Consider the following 18704-nt stretch of genomic DNA (forward strand, 5'->3'; position numbering starts at 1 on the left):
AATCATGTTCCTTGTATGGTTCAAATGGAATCAGATGGTCTTGCAGACATACAGAAACATAAGGAAAGAACCTTCTAGTTAAACCAATCCCAGTGTAAAAATTTTTTTATTTATTTTTAAATTGAAGGATAATTGCCTTACAAAATTTTGTTGTTTTCTGTCAAACATCAGCATGAATCAGCTATAGATGTATGTATGTCCCCTCCCTCTTGAGCCTCCCTTCCCATCCCACCCCTTTAGGTTGATACAGAGCCCCTGTTTGAGTTCCCTGAGACGTACAGCAAATTCCCATTGGCTCTCTATTTTATATATGATAAGTGTAAATTTTCATGTTACTCTCTCCATACATCTCACCCTCTCCTCTCCTCATGTCTATAAGTCTGTTCTGTCTGTCTGTTTCTCCATTGCTGCCTTGCAAATAAATTCATCAGAACTGTCTTTCTAAACCAATCCCAATTTTTAAAAATAGACATAGCAAAGCATTTTTTACATGCTTTATATGTTGCAGGATCTTAGTTCCTTGACCAGGGATTGAACCTTGGTCCTGGCAGTGAAAGTGCGGAGTTCTAACCACTGGAGCCCAAGGGAATTCTTTGTAAATGCTTTTTAAAGTATTTTATTTCATCCTTTATCTTTAAAGCTAGTCTAAAAATAACTAACACTTGTTAAAAGATAAAACAGAAGGATATGCATGGGGAAGAGAAAGTAGAAACCAGACAGGGACGTTGTATAAGAGCTCCGAGTAACTGAGTGGGAAGGGACCTCTAGATCGTTAGCTGAGTGAATATACTAAAATGTTCAGTCTTTTAATATAGCTTACTGTGTCAACATTATTACATATGAGTATGATTCAGTTAATTGGAGTGGATGTATACTAAATACAGTAGTAATACAGGTATAGAGAAGGCCCTCTGAGAGCATAGATGACAGTTTAACTTGGAGAGGTCACAGAAGTTATATTTGAGCTGAATCCATTAGGATTATTTGCCTAGATAGGGTAGGAAATACATTTCAGGCCCACTTTCAAAAGCACAAGTTAGTGTAGTCCTTTTCTTGTTGGAAGACAAGGCTGTAGTATCCAGATGTGACTGGAAAAGGAGAGCCTGTTGTGCTGTATTAAGGAGTTGGATTTTAGACTGAAGACAGGGAACTGTCAAAGAATTCCAAGCTGGACAAGAATGTCAGATTTATGACTTAGATCTCTCTGCTACACTGCGGATAATGGACTGAGTAAGGCAGGAATGGAGGCAAAAGCAGTGTTGTGTCTGAGAAATGATAATGGGCAGAGGTGTAGAGATGGCAAGTTGGGAATGATGCTGAGATAGATTTAGGGGAAAGCAATCAAAAGGACCTGGTATCAGCTGAGTAAAGAGAGGAAAGAGACTAGGATTATTTCTTTTTTTCTAATTTGGGTCAGTTGTAATAGGAGAAGCAGATTTGGAAGCAGGAAGGGGGAAAGTGATTTATTTTAATAAAATGTAACAGGCACTGTGAAAAGTCTTATCAAAGAGTGGAAAAATATGGAGAAGAGACTAGACAAAGTAAAAAGGGGGTTTGGGCTTTTGGTGGGGTTTACGTTGTGGGAAGGTGACTAGGAAATGTATTATAAATAAAGGTTGTTTTTGTAAGATTTGTTATGCAGTTAAGAGTAGTTCTCTTCCTAGTATGGGAGAGGGGAACACCTTTACAAAGGGAAATTTATGCCCAGCTTTTGGGCAGAAATGGAGAGAGAGGATAGAGAGGTTTTCCTGTTTGCTGTTTTTCAGTTGACTTCAGCTCAAATAATCCTTATGCCATAGTAGCATATTTTGGAATAGCATATTCTGATCTCCTTCAATAATAAACTATTTATTTGAATTGTGCTCACATGTGTATCTATGAAAATTTCATCACATTAAAGATGGTGAACATATCCATCACTTCCGGAAATTTCCTTGTATGCTTTGTCATCATTCCCACACACTCACCTTTCCCCTTTTCCCAGACAGCCACTGAAATCACTATAGAAAACATATAAATGGAATCATGAAGTATATAGTTTCGGTCTTTTTTGTTGTTGTTCTAGTTTCTTTCATTTGGCATTGTTACTTTGAGATTCATACATGTTAGTGAGTATATCAATAGGTCATTCATTCTTACTGAAGAATAGTTTCCATTGTATGCATATCCCACAATTTGTTTATCCATTCACCTCTTGATGGACTTCTGGATTGTTTTGGCTTACAAATAAAACTGTTATGAACATTATGTGTAAGTCTTTGTGTGGGCACTTACTTCCTTTACCCTTAAATCTGTGGTTGGTCATATCGTAGGTGTAAGTTTAACTTTTTGAGAAACTGATAAACTGTTTTCCAAAGTTGATGTATCATTTCACATACCTTACTAGCAGTGGAAATGTACATTTCCACATTTTCACCAATGTTTGAATTGTAGTTTTAGTTCTAATAGGTGCATAGTAATATTTCCTTGTCGTTTTATATTTCCCTAATGACTAATGCTGTTGAACATCTTTTTATGTGCTTTTTCGCCATCTGTATGTCTTTTTTGGTGAAGTGTCATTTAAATCTTTTGCATATTTAAAAAAGCTTTTTATTTCAAAATAATTGTAGATTCACAGAGTGTTGCAAAAAATATAGAGAGGGAGTTTCTGAGTATCCTTTACTTAGTTTCTTCTAATGATAAACTTGCAAAACTATAGTTTAATATTAAGACCAGGAAAATGACATTGCTGCAATCCACCAGACTTATTCACTTGTTCCCATGTTTACGCACACTGTCTGTGTGTGTATGTGTGTATAAAATGTTATATAAATTGAGTCATACAGTGTTTAACCTTTCGAGCCATTCTGATGTATGTGTAAGGACATCTCAGTGTGGTTTTAATTGATATTCCCCTAAAGGACTACACTATTAAGCATCTTTTAAAATCATCCATGTATAATTTTTTGGTCAAAAGTCTGTTCAAGTCTTTGCATCCTTTAAATTGTTTTTTATTGTTGAGTTTTGAGAAGTCTTTTTTTAAGCACAAGTCTTTATCAGATGTATGTTTTACAAGAGTTTCTCCTAATCTGTGGCTTGTCTTTTCATTAACTGTCCTTTGCAGAGGTTTTTAGTTTTGATGACGTTTGTTCCTTTATGGATTATGCTTTTGATATTATAGCTGAGAAATTGTGCCAACCTATATAACAAAAAAGAAGCAGACCTCATAGAGAAGAAACTAGTAGTTAACAGTGGATAGAGGGAAAGGAAGAGGGGCAATAGAAGGGTAGAGCATTGAGAGGTAAAAAATATTAGATAGAAAATAAGCTACAATTACATATTGTACAACATGGGGACTGTAGCCTACATTTTATAACAACTATAAATTAAGTTCAATCTTGAAATAAAATAAATTGCAAGGAAAAAAGAAATCTTTGTCTAACCTGAGTTCACAAAGATTCTCTCCAAGGTTTTCTTTTGGAAGTTTTGTAGTTGGGGTATCGTATTGAGGTCTGTGATCTATTTTGATCTATCTATTAATTTTTTGTGTGTATGGTGTGAGGTATGGACCGAAGCTCACTGTTTTTACATGTGGATGTCCAGTTCTTCCAGCCCTATTTCTTGATAAAGCTATCCTTTTCCCCACTGCATTGCCTTTGAACTTTTTGAAAACTCACTTGACCATATATGTATGAGCTTATTTTTGGACTCTGTTCTGTGTTAAGCTGTGTGTCTGTCCTTTACCATTACTATACTGTCATCTGTACCTTTATAATACTCTTGAAATCAGATAGTGTCATTTTTTCCAAATTTGTTCTTTTCCAGATTGTTTTGGCTATTCTAAATCTTCTACCTGTCCGTATAAATTTTAGAATCTGTTTGCCATCTTCTACAAAAATGCCTAGTAAAATTTCAACTAGGATTGTGTTGAATCTATAGACCAGTTTCAGGAGAACAAATATCAGTATTGAGTCTTTAAATCCAGAAATGTCTCTCTTCATTTATTTTATTAAATATCTTTATCATTTTATTATATTGCTATTATTACTTAATTTCAGCAATAGTCTGGAGTTTCTCATGTGCAAGCTTATACATCTTTTGTCTGATTTATCCTTATGTAGTTAATATTTTTTGATGCTATTGTAAGTGTTTTTATGAATATTCATATACAGAGTTTGTGTGAGACCTTTGTTTTCCTTTCTCTTGGGCATATACCTGAGAGTGGAAATGCTGGATCATAAATTAATTCTATGTTTAACCTTTTGAGGAACACCAAACTATTTTCTAAAAGAGCTGCACCATTTTATATTCCTGTTAGCAGTATATGAGAGTTCCAGTTTCTCTACATCCTTGCTAATACTTGTTATTTTTCCATTGTGTTTTCTCAATGTGCTTTTGATTTTCATTTCTCTGATTACTAATTATGTTGAGCATCTTTTCATGTGTTTACTGGCTATTTTTACATCTTCTTTGCTGAAATGTATATTCAAGTCCTAAATACATTTCCATTTTTAAATAGGGTTGTTTGTCTACTTGTTGTTGAGTCTTAAGAATTCTTTATGTATTCTGGATACTTTTTGAGATTATATCATATGCTTATAAAACAGTACATTCTTTTGCATTGTGTGCATTCCATCCTGGAATTCCCCAAACTCCTTGTTGATTTTTAAAAACTTGCATAGGTTAAAGTTTCATTCTTTGTGATGTACAGTTCTTTGGGTTTTGGCAAATGCATAGAATTACTTATTTCTTACCTGAATACCATAAAGAACAGATGCATTATTTTAAAAATTCACCCACTCCTTTCCTTTCTGTCTGGTTTCATTCACTTTGCAAAATGCATTTAAGATTCATTCATGTCATTGTATGAAGAAATATCTAGTTCCTTTTTATCACTGTAAAGTATTCCACTGTATGGATGTATCACAGTTAGTTTATCCACTTACCTGTTGAAAGATATTTTGGTTCTTCTTGATGTTTGGCAGTTATGAACAAATCTTCTGTAAAGAGTCACATACAGGATTTTGTGTGACTGTAAATTTTTAATTCACTTGGTCTTCTCTTACAGTCATGTTTCGGTTTCATTAATTTTTCTCTATTCTCTGCTTTCATCTTCATCATTGCTTTTCAAACAGAATTTTAAGAAAGAGAAGTGGTTGATGTATCTGTTTCTTCAAGGAGATCAGTATAGGTGCAGTGAATGGATGAGACTTGAAGCCAGATGACGCTGAAGAGTGAAGAAGTGGTGACAGTGATGGTACATTACTCTTTTTAAAAACTTAGTTTCTGGAGCAAAGTCTTTCAGCTTTGGCATTACTGACATTTTGGACTAGATAATTCTTTGTTTTAAAGGGGGCTGAGGAAATTCCCTGGTGGTCCAGTGTTTGGTACTTACGCTTCCATTGTAGGAGGCCCGGGTTTGATCCCTGGTTGGGGAACTAACATCCCATGAGTTGCATGGTGCAGCCAAAATAATAAGTAGAGGTGCTGAGTTGTGTATTGTAAGTTCTTTAGTAGCATCTTTGGTCCCTGTATGCAAGTTGTAGCCCTCTAGTTGTGACAATCAAAAATGATTCTAGACATTATCAAATGTTCCAGGAGGGCATTATGCTCATTATGAGAAGCTGTTGTTTTAGAGAAAGGAGGAGAGAGAAGACCCGAAAGAAGAACTCATATCAAGGAAGCTTTTTTTAAAAAATTACTTATTTATTATTTTTATTTAGCTGTGCTGGGTCTTCATTGCTGCTCCAGCTTTTCTCTAGTTGTGGAGAATGAGGGCTACTTTCTAGTTGCATTGCACAGGTGTCTCATTGTGGTGGCTTCTTGTGGAGCATGGGCTCTAGGGCACACAGTTTTCAATAATTGCGGCGCATGGGCTCAGTAGTTGTGGTTTCTGGACTCTAGAGCACAGGCTTAGTAGTTGTGACTTGAGGGGTTAGTTGCTCCTCGGTATGTGGGATCCTCCTGGACCAGGGATCAAGCCTACCTCTGCTACATTAGCAGGAGGATTCTTTACCACTGAGCCATCAGGGAAGCCCTTAGGGAAGCTTTTTAAAGGAAGTGAAAGATTGAGGGAAGTAGCGAGTAAGAAAAAGAGAAGGTTGAAGTTATAAAAGAGAAGATAGCTAATGGAACTTAGGTAGGAGTTTAGATCAGAGGTGGAGAGAGTAGGTTTACATCTGAGACAAGGCACTTTTTTTATGAGGAAGGAAATGAGAAGGTGATTGTAGAATTTGTATAGATACATATTTTTTTGAGGGTGATATGGAAGATACTCGCTTTCTGCTGCCTTTGTCAAGTAGGGTCAAGATCCCTTGCTAAATGAGGTGTCACTATGGAGAAGATGACTGAAGAGATGAGAGGTTTGGGATATGGAAAATAAGGAAGGGAGCTGAGCAGAAAAAAACTGATGAAGATAAGACAGCTAGTAAGTGGTAGATTTGACTTTAAGGCAGTGTTCTCCGTTGTAGTTTTCTCCTTTAAGTCCCCCATTTAGGCTTTTTAAAAATTATTAGTTTTTGGCTCTGCTGGATCTTCATTGCTGCACTCGGGTTTTCTCTAGCTTAGGTGCGTGGGCTTCTCATTGTGATGGCTTCTTCTTGTTGCAGAGCGCCAGCTCTAGGGCATGCAGGCTTCAGTAGTTGCAGCTGTAGAGCCGTGGCTGAATAGTTGTGGTAATGGGCCTAGTTACTTCATGGTATGTGACATCCTCTCAGACCAGGGATTAAACCCGTTGCCCCCTGTGTTGGTAGGCAGACTCTTAACCACTGGACCACCAGGGAAGCCCTGTTGTCATTACTGTTCTACGTACTTCAGTTCAGTTGCCCAGTCGTGTCCGAGTCTCTGCAACCCCATGGACTGCAGTACTCCAGGCTTCCTTGTCCATCACCAGCTCCCAGTGCTTACTCAAACCCATGTCCATTGAGTCGGTGATGCCATCCGACCATCTCATCCTCTGTCGTCCCCTTCTCCTCCTGCCTTCAATCTTTCCCATCATCAGGGTCTTTTCCAGTGAGTCAGTCCTTTGCATCAGGTGGCTAAAGTATTGGAGTTTCAGCTTCAGCATCGGTCCTTCCAATGAATATTCAGGACTGATTTCCTTTAGGATGGACTGGTTGGTTCTCCTTGGTGTTCAAGGGACTCTCAGGAGTCTTCTCCAACACCACAGTTCAAAAGGATCAATTCTTTGACGCTCAGCTTTCTTTGTTTATAGTCCAATTCTCACATCCATACGTGACTACTGGAAAAACCAAAGCTTTAAGTAGATAGACCTTTGTTGGCAAAGTAACGTCTCTGCTTTTTAATATGCTGTCTAGATTGGTCATAGCTTTCCTTTCAAGGAGCAAGCGTCTTTTAATTTCATGGCTGTAGTCACCATCTGCAGTGATTTTGGAGCCTGAAAAAATAAACTCTGTCACTGTTTCCACTGTTTCCCCATTTATTTGCCATGAAGTGAATGGGACCAGATGCCATGATCTTTGTTTTCTGATTGTTGAGTTTTAAGCCAACTTTTTCACTCTCTTCTTTCATTTTCATCAAGAGGCTCTTTAGTTCTTCTTCGCTTTCTGCAAAAAGTGTGGTGTTATCTGCATATCTGAGGTTATTGATATTTCTCTTGGCAATCCTGATTGCAGCTTATGCTTCATTCAGTCAGCGTTTCTCATGATTTCCTCTGCGTATAAGTTAAATAAGCAGGGTGACAATATACAGCTTTGACGTACTCCTTTCCCAATTTGGAACCAGTCCATTGTTCCATGTCCAGTTCTAACTGTTGCTTCTTGACCTGCATACAGATTTCTCAAGAGGCAGGTCAGGTGGTCTGGTATTCCCATCTCTTTCAGAATTTTCCACAGTTTGTTGTGATCCACACATTCAAAGGCTTTGCCATAGTCAATAAAGCAGAAGTAGATGTTTTTCTGGAACTCTCTTGCTTTTTCCATGATCCAGCGGATGTTGACAATTTGATCTCTGGTTCCTTTGCCTTTTCTAAAACCAGTTTGAACATCTGGAAGTTCACGGTTCAAGTACTGTTCTGTGTACTTAAACTAATTCATTCCTAAGGTCTCCTCCAAGTACCTGAATCTCTTCTCAACACTTTCAGACACATTAGTTGGTCTATCAATTTTATTTTCTTGGAAATTTCTGTCTTAGAGCCTTCTAAATTTCTCAAACCTGGACTGGTTGTACAGCTTAGGCAGTTCTACGTCTGTCATTCTGAGATCTCTCTTCTCCATCATCTTAAGGAGTCCCTTTGCCTTTTGTTGCATCACCTGCTTCTTGCATGTTTCTTGGCTATATATCATATATCCTCCTTTTGCTTGGTTACTTCACACTCATTTTGGTGCAGTATTTACTCCAGGAGCATATGAGAGGTAATGGGAGGTAAATATTCAAGAGCTTACATATGGGTTGGCCAGAAAGTTTGTTTGGGTTTTTCTGTACGATGCTATGGAACTTTTTGGCCAACCCAATGTTTTTAAATGTCTATATTCTCTCCTCACACCTCATTATTCTTGGTTTGAGATATCTAGATTAGATATAATTTTTTCTCAAGTTTTTGAAGGTGTAGCTCTCCATTTTTCTTCTAGCTTCCAGAGTTGCTTTTGAGAAGTCTGATGACATTCTCATTTATGTGTTCTTCATGTGTAACCTGTTTCTCACCTTCCATTTTTAGAGTTTTTCCTCTTAGTTCCTTGTATTCTGAAATTTAATGATGATGTGGATCAGTCAGGATCTGTTTTTCACCCATTGTGCTGGACTCTTCAGTGATCTTTATTCCTCTTCATTTTTCTGTTCTCTTCTTCTGGAACTTAAAAAAGTTTTAGCTGGAACTCCTGGACCAGTTCTGATATTCTCTCCCATTTCCTATTTGTCTTTTTGCTGAACTCTTTGGGTGAATTTCTTCAACTTGATCTTTCAGTTTTTCTTTGAGCCTTTTATTTGTTACTTTTAATTTCTAGGGGCTCTTTCTTTTATCTTTTTAAGCAAGCATATGTTCTTGTTTTGGGGTTGCAATATCTTCTTTTTTCTCTGAGGTTGTTGATGCGTTTTGTTGTTGAGATTTCCATCTTACTGCATAGTCTTTTCCCCCCATATTTCTTTTCTTCTCTACTTGCCTCTGTCTTTAATGTTGAAGCTTTTCTTGGATCTTTGATGATCTTTGGCTATTTGTTTGTTATTATTATTTTTTAATGGAACGCCAAAGTCTTAATGGCAGTTCCATGATCACAAGTGGCACTTGCTAACTGCAGGCCTCATTATAGGATTTTTGCTAGGTCTCCTGTGCTGTCAGTGTGTTGCCTGCAGAGTATAAGTCCATTGTACTATGACAAGGGAGGAAAAAGTCCTGGGCATTTCAATATACACGTTTTTAGAGAGACTTTTTAGTTTATCACTCTGTTTTCGGTATGGTAACTGGCTCTCAGTTATCTTGTTTTACTTCTTCAGAAAATCTCTAGGCTTCTGCCTAGAGGGATAGTTGTCCAGTAGTGCAGAGTTAGGAGGTATGTGAAACTGGGGAGGTGATTAGTGACTCATGAAATAAGTAAACTTTGTGTCAATCTTGTTTTCAACTTTGCCTTCATGTCTACTTCCAAATGTACCTGGTAGTGTATTGCCTGAATGTTTGGATTTCTTTATTGGAAATAAGTTTTCTTTTCACTGTTGGCTTAAGATTTAGCTTTTTCAGGTGCTAAATCAGTTACCATGTGTCTTGCATTCCAGATGCTAAAAGTTTTGTTGCCATGGTTTCATGTCCTGTTTTGTTGTTGTTTCTCTTGTGAGTTTACACCCTTTAAAAAAATCCTTTTACTATCATTTAACGGAGTTTCAGTAAGGAATGGGTGAACTTGTGTTTTCAGTTCTCTGTGAAAGTTCTTTCGATTGTTTTTGTTTTTTTATTGAGGTAATTTTATATAACACACAGTTAAACATTTTGAAGATTACTGTCAAGTGGTGTTTGGTGTATTCACAGTGTTGTGCAACTATCAGTTCTCTAGTTTCAAAACTTTTTCATCACCTCTTGAAAACACCCCATACCATTAAGTAATCACTCCCCATTTCCTCTCCTCCCCCAGCCTCGGTAACCTGTAATCCTCTTTTGCATGTTCTGAAACTGTCATATAAAAGGCATCATACAATTTGTGACCTTTTTAGTCTGGCTTTTTTTCCTTGCTATAATGTTTCTCAGGTTCATGCAGGTTGCGGCATCTGTTAATATTTTGCCTCTTTTAATGGTTGAATAGTATTCCATTGTATGTATACACCATAATTTGCTGCCCTATTCATTTGCTGATCCAGTTAGTTGTTGTTGCTTCTTGACCCACATACAAGTTTCTCAGGAGACCAGTAAGGTGACCTGGTATTCCCATCTCCTTAAGAATTTTCCACAGTTTGTTGTGATCCGCACTGTCAAAGGCTTTACTGTAGTCAATGAAGCAGAAGTAGATATTTTTCTGGAATTCCCTTGGTTTCTCCATGATCCAATGAATGTTGGCAGTTTTTTTCATGACACTGGGAAAGATTGAAGGCAAGAGAAGAAAGGGGTGGCAGATGATGAGATGGTTAGCCTCATCTACTAAGTGGACATGAATTTGAGCAAACTCTGGGAGATAGTGGAGGACAGAGGAGCCTGGTGTGCTGCAGTCCATAGGGGTCGAGAAGAGTCAGACACAACTTAGCGACTGTTATGACTAATGTTGCTATAAATATTTGTGTATAAGCTTCTTTCAAGACATATGTTTGCATTCTCTAGGGTATATACCTAGAGATAGAATTGTTGGATCCTGTGGTAATTTTATGTTTACCTTTTTGAAGCAATCTGAATGTCAGATTGTTTTCCATAGTCTCTGCACCATTTTACTTGGCCACCATTAATGTATAATGATTCCTATTTTTCCACATCCTCACCAATACAACACTTATTATTTTCTAGGGTTTTTTTGTTTGTCTTTTCTTTTAAAATTAAAACCATTCTAGTGGGTCTGAAGTGGTATCGTGGTTTTTATTTGCATTTCTTACTGACCAGTGATTTTGAACATCTTTTCACATGCTTGTTGACAATTTATGTATCTTATTTGGAGAAATGTCTGTTCAGGTCCTTTGCCCATTTAAAAAATTAACGATTGTCTTTTGGTTGTTGAGTTGTAAAGAGTTATTTATATCTTCTGGATACTAAACCCTTATTAGAGATATGATTTGCAGATATTTTCTTCCATACTCTGGATTTTCTTCACTTTATTGATAGTATCTTTTGAAGAACAGAAGTTTCTAATTTTTATGAAATCCATTTCACCTAGTTTTTCTTTTGTTGTTCATGCTTTTAGTGTAAAATCTAAGAATCCATGCCAAATCTGAGGTCATGAAAGTATGCACCTGTGTTTTCTTCTAAGAGTTTAATGGGTTTAGCTGTTATAGTTAGGTCATTGATCGATTTTGAGTTAATTTTTGTGTATGATGTGAGGTGGGATTCAACGTCATTCTTTTGTATGTGATTATTTAGTTGTCCCAGCACCATTTGTTGAAGGGCTGTTCTTTCCCCGTTGAATTGTCTTAGGATCCTTGTCAAAAATTAATTGGCCAGAACGTCTTCTGGTGGTTCAGTGGTTAAGAAGCTGCCTCCCAGTGCAGGGGACACAGGTTCAATCCCTGGTCTGGGAGGATTCGATAAGCTGTGGGACAGCTAAGCCCTCATGCCCCAACTGTGGAAGCCCGCTCACCCTAGAGGCCATGTTCTGCAACAAGAGGAGCTGCTGCAGTGAGAAGCCTGCACATTGCAGTTAGAGAGTAGCCCCCACTTGCCACAACTGGAGAAAGCTCACATGCAGCAGTGAAGACCCAGGACAGCCAAAAATAAAGAAATAAAGTTTTAAAAATTCATTTGGTCAGATTGTCAGCATTGCTAATTATTAGAGAAATGCAAATCAAAATTATAGTGAGATATCACTTCACACCAGTTAGAATGGCCATCATCAAAAAGTCTACAGATAACAAATACTGAAAATGGTATGGGAAAAAGGGAAGCATACTATACTGTTTGTGGGAATGTAGATTGGTGCAGCCACTATGGAGAACAGTATGAAGATTCTTTAAAGAACTAAAAATAGAGTTACCATATGATCTAGCAATCCGATTACTGGACATACATCCAGAAAAGATGGAAGCTCACATTCAAAAAGGTATATGCACCCGTATGTTCATAGTAGTTCTATTTACAATAGTCAAGACATGGAAGCAATAGAAATGTCCATCAACAGATGTGTGGATAAAGAAGATGGAGTATGTTTAAATAATGGAATGTTACTCAGCTATAAAAAAGAAGGAAATAATGCCATTTGCAGCAACGTGGATGGACCTAGAGATAATCATGTATAATGAACTAAGTCAGACACAAAGTATAATATGATATCACTTATATGTGGAATCTAAAAAAATTAGAGAAATCAACTTATTTCCAAAGTAGACTCACAGACATGAAAACAAATTTATGGTTACCAAAGGGGAAGGAGTGGGGAGGGAGGGATATGTTAGGAGTTTGGGATTAACAGACAGACACTACTATATAAAAAAATAAACAAGGACCTACTATATAACACAGAGAACTATATCCCATATCCCACTCTCAGTTCTGTTTGTTCCATTAGTTTGTGTGTCTTTCCTTGTGCACTGTTTGTAGTAAGTTTTGAAACGTGACGTTTGAGTTCTCCTGCTTTGATTTAAAAGTCTTCCAGTTCATGAACAAGGAAGTCTCTTACCATTTATTTAGGTTTTCCTTCATTTCTTTCAGCAATATTTTGTTGTTTTTAGTGTGCAAGTATCATCTCTTTAGTTAAATTTATTCCTAAATATTAATTTTGGAGGTTGTTATACATAGAATTCTCTTAATTTCCTTTTTGGATTGTTCTTTGCAGCATATAGAAGGACAGCTGAATTGTAGGTGTTGATATTTTAACCGGCAACTTCCCTGAATTTGTTTATTAGCTTTAGTTGTGTTTTGTGGATTCTGTGAGAGTTTCTATATGTAGAATCATGTCATTGGCAAATAGAGATAGTTTTGCTTCTTCCTTTCCAAATTGGATGCTTTCTATTTTCTTTTATTGCCTAATTGTTGACTAGGACTTCTAGTACAATGTTGAATAGCAGTGGGTGAAAGCTGGCGCCTTTGTCTTGTTCCTGATTTGGGGGAGAAAGCCTCCAGTTTTTCACTGTTAAGTATGATACTACCTGTGGGTTTTTTGTAAACACCGCTGTTCATTTTAAGGACTTTATTTCTGTTCTTAGTTTGCTGAATATTCCCTCCCCCTCCCCTGCCATCATGATTGGTTATTGAAATCTGTCACATATATTTTCTGTGTCAATTCAGATGATCATGTGTTTTTTTTCTTTCATTCTGGTAATGAGGCAAATGATTTTTGTATGTTGAACTATCCTTAACGTTCTTGGGATAAATTCCACTCGATCCTTTTAATGTGCTGTGGGATTTGTTTAGTGTTTTGTTGAGAATTTTTCCTTCTATATTTATAAGGGATATTGGCCTGTAGTTTTCTTGTGGTATTTTTGTCTTGCTTTGGCATCGGGGTAAAACTGGCCTCATAGAATGTTTAGGAAGTGATATCTACTCGTCTATATTTTGGAAGAGTTTGAAAAGGATTGCTGTTAACTCTCCTCTAAATGTTTGGTAGAAGTTGCCAATGAAACCACGTTGTCTTGGACTAATTTTGTTGGGAAATTTTTTCGCTAGTGATTCAATCTCTTTAATTGATATCAGTCTCTTGAGAACTTTTGTTTCTTCTGAGTCACTTTCGGTAATTTGTGTGCTTGTAAGAATTTGCCTGTTACTTGTATATTGCCTAAGTTGCTGGTGTGCAGTTGTTCACAGTATTCTTGTTATCATCGTATTCTCACATATATTTCTACCAGTACCAGTTATGATAACATCCTAATAGAGTCCACTTAGGTGGTACTAAACTATTTTCTCAATTTTGAAAACATTGTTGCTTGAAGTTGTTCCATACAAACTATTCATGCATGCATGTTCAGTCACTAAGTTATGTCCAACTCTTTGCGACCCCATGGACTCTGTAGCCCACTAGGCTCCTGTGTCCATGGGACTTCGCAGGCAAGAATTACTGGCATGGGTTGCCATTTGCTTCTCCAAGGGATCTTCCTGACCCAGGGAATATAACCTGTGTCTCCAACATCTCCTTGCATTGACAGGCAGATTCTTTACCACTGAGCTACCTGGGAAGCTTATGCAAACTATTCATAGGAGGCTAATAGTTCTTCAATAAACTCTGCATTGAGTCTTCAAGTAAATAATAAATAAGTAGAATCAGTAACATTTGGTTACACATCGGGAGCCAAGGAAAACCTTGAAACTTTTTGCCTTATTTTATAATTGCTTCTTGTTGCTGCCAGTGTTTTCAGTCTTTCAGTCATTCTTGCTGATGGTCTTTACCAGTTTATTTTCTCTGACATTTCTTCAGTCACAGCAATCAGACACAGTTTAAGTTTCACCATTAGTAAATGGCTTTCTTTGCCTACCTGACAAGTGAACCATTCAGAAACTTTCTTTAGTTACAGCCTCATTTTAACCTTTTCTTCTTGTGAAGAAATCTTGCTGTGATAAGATATTCTGTTTTTCTGATTTGTTTTTCCTTTTGTTTTCCTGTAAGTTGGAGGTATTGTGATGAATGTTACTGGTAATGCTGATGTATAAGGTATTCTTACAGCACAGCCATAATGTTGTTGCACAATAAACATAAGGCTTTGCCCTCTAATTTGATAAGAAGATAGCCCACACTCCGTTGTGTCTTAGAAGCATGGCATTCAATTTGAAGTCCACTCTTGTCTTTCCTCTTTTTTAGTGATATCTATGCACTGACAAGTTTTTTGTTTCTTTTTTACTTCCCGTCCACCCACCTGAATTTTTTTTTTTTTTTAGTATTTATTTATTTGGTTGTGTTGGGTCTTAGTTATGACATGCAGGATCTTTCGTTGTGGGGCACTGACTCTCTAGTTGTGGTGCATGGGCTCCAGAGAGCTCAGGCTCAGTAGTTGTGACCCGTTCATGCTTAGTCGCTCTGCAGCAGGTGGGATCTCAGTTCCCTCACCAGGGATCAAACCTGTATCCCCTGCATTAAAAGGTGGTTTCTTAACCATTGGACCACCAGGATGTCCTTGGACTGGTATGTTTTTTAAAATGTTGCAATGTTAACATCAGTATGCATTGTACTCAGAATACTGTCCAGTTTGTCACTGCAATTTGTTAGTGCACCAAGTAACAGTGGGAAACATCTCTCACAGTTCCTCGACTATACCGTTGTTCTGTGAGATTAACCATAGGCTGTACGTAAATGAATGAGCATGGTTATATTCCAATAAAACTTTATTTGTGGATACCAGAATTCAAATTTCATATTATTTTGTGTCATTAAACAGTATTATTTTGATTTTCTTCCAACCATTTGAAAGCCATTCTTAGCTTGTAGCCCATGCAGAAACAGGTGGTAGGCCAGGTTTGGCCTGTGGGCTGTATTCTGCCAGTGCCTGCTTTACAGTTTAAGTACGTTGGTAGGCAACCTGTGTTGCCCAGATTACTGCATGCTTGCCTGGGGCCCCCTGGTGGCTGAAGGGAGTAAATAAGTCTTGAGATGGTCAAAGTTCTGAAGCACCATGAATCTGAGAATACTACAATTGGAAATCTAGATGTAGGACTATTTATCATAGGGAGATTGTAGTGGCCACTCATCATTTCCAGAATGTGGGCTTTGGTGACACTTAGGAAGAAAGATAAAACAGCACTCCCCGAAATTTTGTATGCAAATCTCTACAGTGCTTTAAGACATCATTCTGATATAAAATATGTCTCTTCATCTGCAATTCATTTGTGTGAAGGGTGTGAATTTCAGCATTATTCAACACAAAATGGCACTGGTACAGTAACTACATTTGAATGAACCCATATCTTCCAAGGGTAACTTTATTCTCTTTTCACCCACCCTTTTTTTCCCACTCAAAGTCTTCAAGTTTAATGTATTGATAATTTTTGCTACTTTATTAAGTACATTTCTAAGTAAAACTGGGTTTTAACTATGAGAGTATGGTAGTAAAGAATTCAGTGATTTTGTATAGTTGGGTGCTGCTATCTTGCTTTGAAGTAGGGTACCAGCAGTTTTTTGTATTTTTGTTTTTGAAATTTTAGTAAACTATACATAGCATAAAATCTAGCATCTTATCCCTTTATAAGTATATAGTTTAGTAGCATTAAGTATAGTCCCATTTTTGTACAACTACAGGGGTGAGTATTTTTAATCTGCCATTTTAAACTCGATCCAAAAAAATGAAACCCTCCTGTTCTGGTCAATCCTAGGTTTACTGTAGTAACTAGGAATGAAATTATCCTCAAATATAGTAGAGATCATGTCATTGCCTTTGTAAAGCTTCGCTGGTTTATATCACCCTTAGAATAATATTTAAGCTCTTTACCTGATCCTTCCAGGCTTTGCCTCTTTCGGTTTTCCCCTTTCAGCTGTTAGCTGGCTCTGGCATAGTTGGGCCTTTCATTTCCTCAGAGAAGCCAAGGTCTTATCTGACTCACCGTTTTCTTGTCTGCCCCATGGTGCTGGAGCTGCCCCGGTGTTGAAGCTTGTATACCCAGTCCTCCCCCCCACCACCACCTCCCTTTTCTTTGCTTGCTGGTTCCTGTGCTCTCTTCTCAGAAAGGCCATCCCAGTACTCTCTGTAAAATAGGTTCCTTCTTTAGACTGTTTCCCCCTACTTAGTAATACTTAAAATTTTTGTTTTTGTCAATCTCCTAACCTGTCCAGATTAACTTCCCCTCCTACTTAACTCCATTCTCCTTACTCTTTTTAATTTTTCCTTATAGCAAATATAGCCGTCTGACATTTTACTAGAATGTAAGTTCTAAGAGGATGGGGACTTTATTTTGTTTACTCATATGTTTTCAGTGTCTACAACATATCTGCTATATAGTACCTACTCAGAAAATATTTAACTGAATGATCACATTATTTTTGGCTTTAGGGCAAAATACACATATATGATTGAAAAGTGAATACAACGAAGTTAGGACTGGCAAAATGGGAATATGGAAAGAAACTTGTTGAACTGAAGAAATAACCAATACTGGAGCTGTTCTACCTTTGGATTTTGTGTTATTGTTGAATGATAAATATCACGTCCCCTTCAGCTATTTTTGAGTTCAGTTTTCTGTCCTTTGCAGCCTGCAGACATCATATTTCATACAGAATCATTTCAATCCTAAATAGCACTAAATTAAAAAAAAACAAACTATATTTATTGTCCACACCATGCAGCCAACCAGAGATCGAACCCATACTCCCTGCATTGGAAGTATGGAGTTTTAACCCTGGACCTCCAGGGAAGTCCCTAAATTACACTGAATTTAAAAATAACATCTTGATCGAAGAAACTGATTCTTCTGTCCCTCCAGTGTTGCAAATTGCCAACATTCATTAGATCATAGAGAAAGCAAGGGAATTCCATAAAAACATGTGCTTCATTGACTACAAGAAAGCCTTTGACTGTGTGGATCACAACAAACTGGAATATTCTTGAAGGGATGGAAACACCAGACTACCTTACCAGTCTCCTGAGAAACCTGTATGTGGGTACAGAAGCAGCAGTTAGAAACTTACATGGGACAGCTGACTGGTTTGACATTGGGAAAGGAATATGTCAAGGCTATATATTATCACCCTGCTTATTTAACTTACATGTGAAATACATGATATGAAATGCCAGGCTGGATAAATCACAAGCTGGAATCAGGAATGCTGGGAAAAGTGTCAAAAACCTCAGATATGCAGATTATACCACTCTAATCGCAGAAAGCAAAGAGGAACTAAAGAGCCTGTTGATGAAGGTGAAAGAGGAGAGTGAAAAAATTGGCTTAAAACTCAGCAATCAAAAAACTGAGATCATGGCATCTGGTCCCATCTGGTGAATAGAAGGGCAGAAGTGGAGGCAGTGACAGATTTTATTCTCTTGGGCTCCAAAATCACTGTGGATGGTGACTGCAGTCATGAAATTAAAAGACGCTTGCTCCTTGGAAGGAAAGCTATGACAAACTTAGACATTGTATTAAAAACCGAAGACATTGCTTTGCCCGAAAAGGTCCGTATAGTCAAAGCTACTCGTTTCGCCAGTAGTCATGTATGGATGTGAGAGTTGGACCATAAGAGAGGCTGAGCACCAAAGAATTGCTGCTTGTGAACTGTAGTGCTTGAGAAGACTCTTGAGAGTCCCATGGTCTGTAAGGAGAATAAACCAGTCAATCCTTAAGGAAATCAACCTTGAATATTCATTGAAAGGGCTGATGGTGAAGCTGAAGCTTCGGTACTTTGGCCACCTGATACCCAGAGCTGACTCATTGGAAAAGACCCTGATGCTGGGAAAAATTGTAGGCAAAAGGAGAAGAGGGTGGCAGAGGATGAGATGGTTAGATAGCATCACCTATTCAATAGGCATGAATTTGAGTAAACTCCAGAAAATAGTGAAAGACAGGGAAGCCTGCTGTGTTGCAGTCCAGGGGGTCACAAGGAGTCAGACATGACTTGGCGACTAAACAACAATAACAGATCCTTTCCATTAATAAACTAGTGTGTATACTTGCAATTAAAAACTTTTCAAAAACTCTGCTTTATCATTTATTTACTTCATTTTAACCTGCTGACTCCAGATGA

The 18704-nt window shown here is 37.5% G+C and overlaps 1 protein-coding gene across 5 annotated transcripts in view; it reads left to right on the plus strand.

Moving 5' to 3' along the window:
• Positions 1–18704, plus strand: part of NFATC3 (nuclear factor of activated T cells 3) — a 93747-nt gene that overhangs the window by 12029 nt on the left and 63014 nt on the right. The window lies entirely within an intron of this gene.

The sequence above is a fragment of the Ovis canadensis genome, chromosome 14 (genome assembly GCF_042477335.2).
Source record: "Ovis canadensis isolate MfBH-ARS-UI-01 breed Bighorn chromosome 14, ARS-UI_OviCan_v2, whole genome shotgun sequence".
Taxonomy (NCBI): domain Eukaryota; kingdom Metazoa; phylum Chordata; class Mammalia; order Artiodactyla; family Bovidae; genus Ovis; species Ovis canadensis.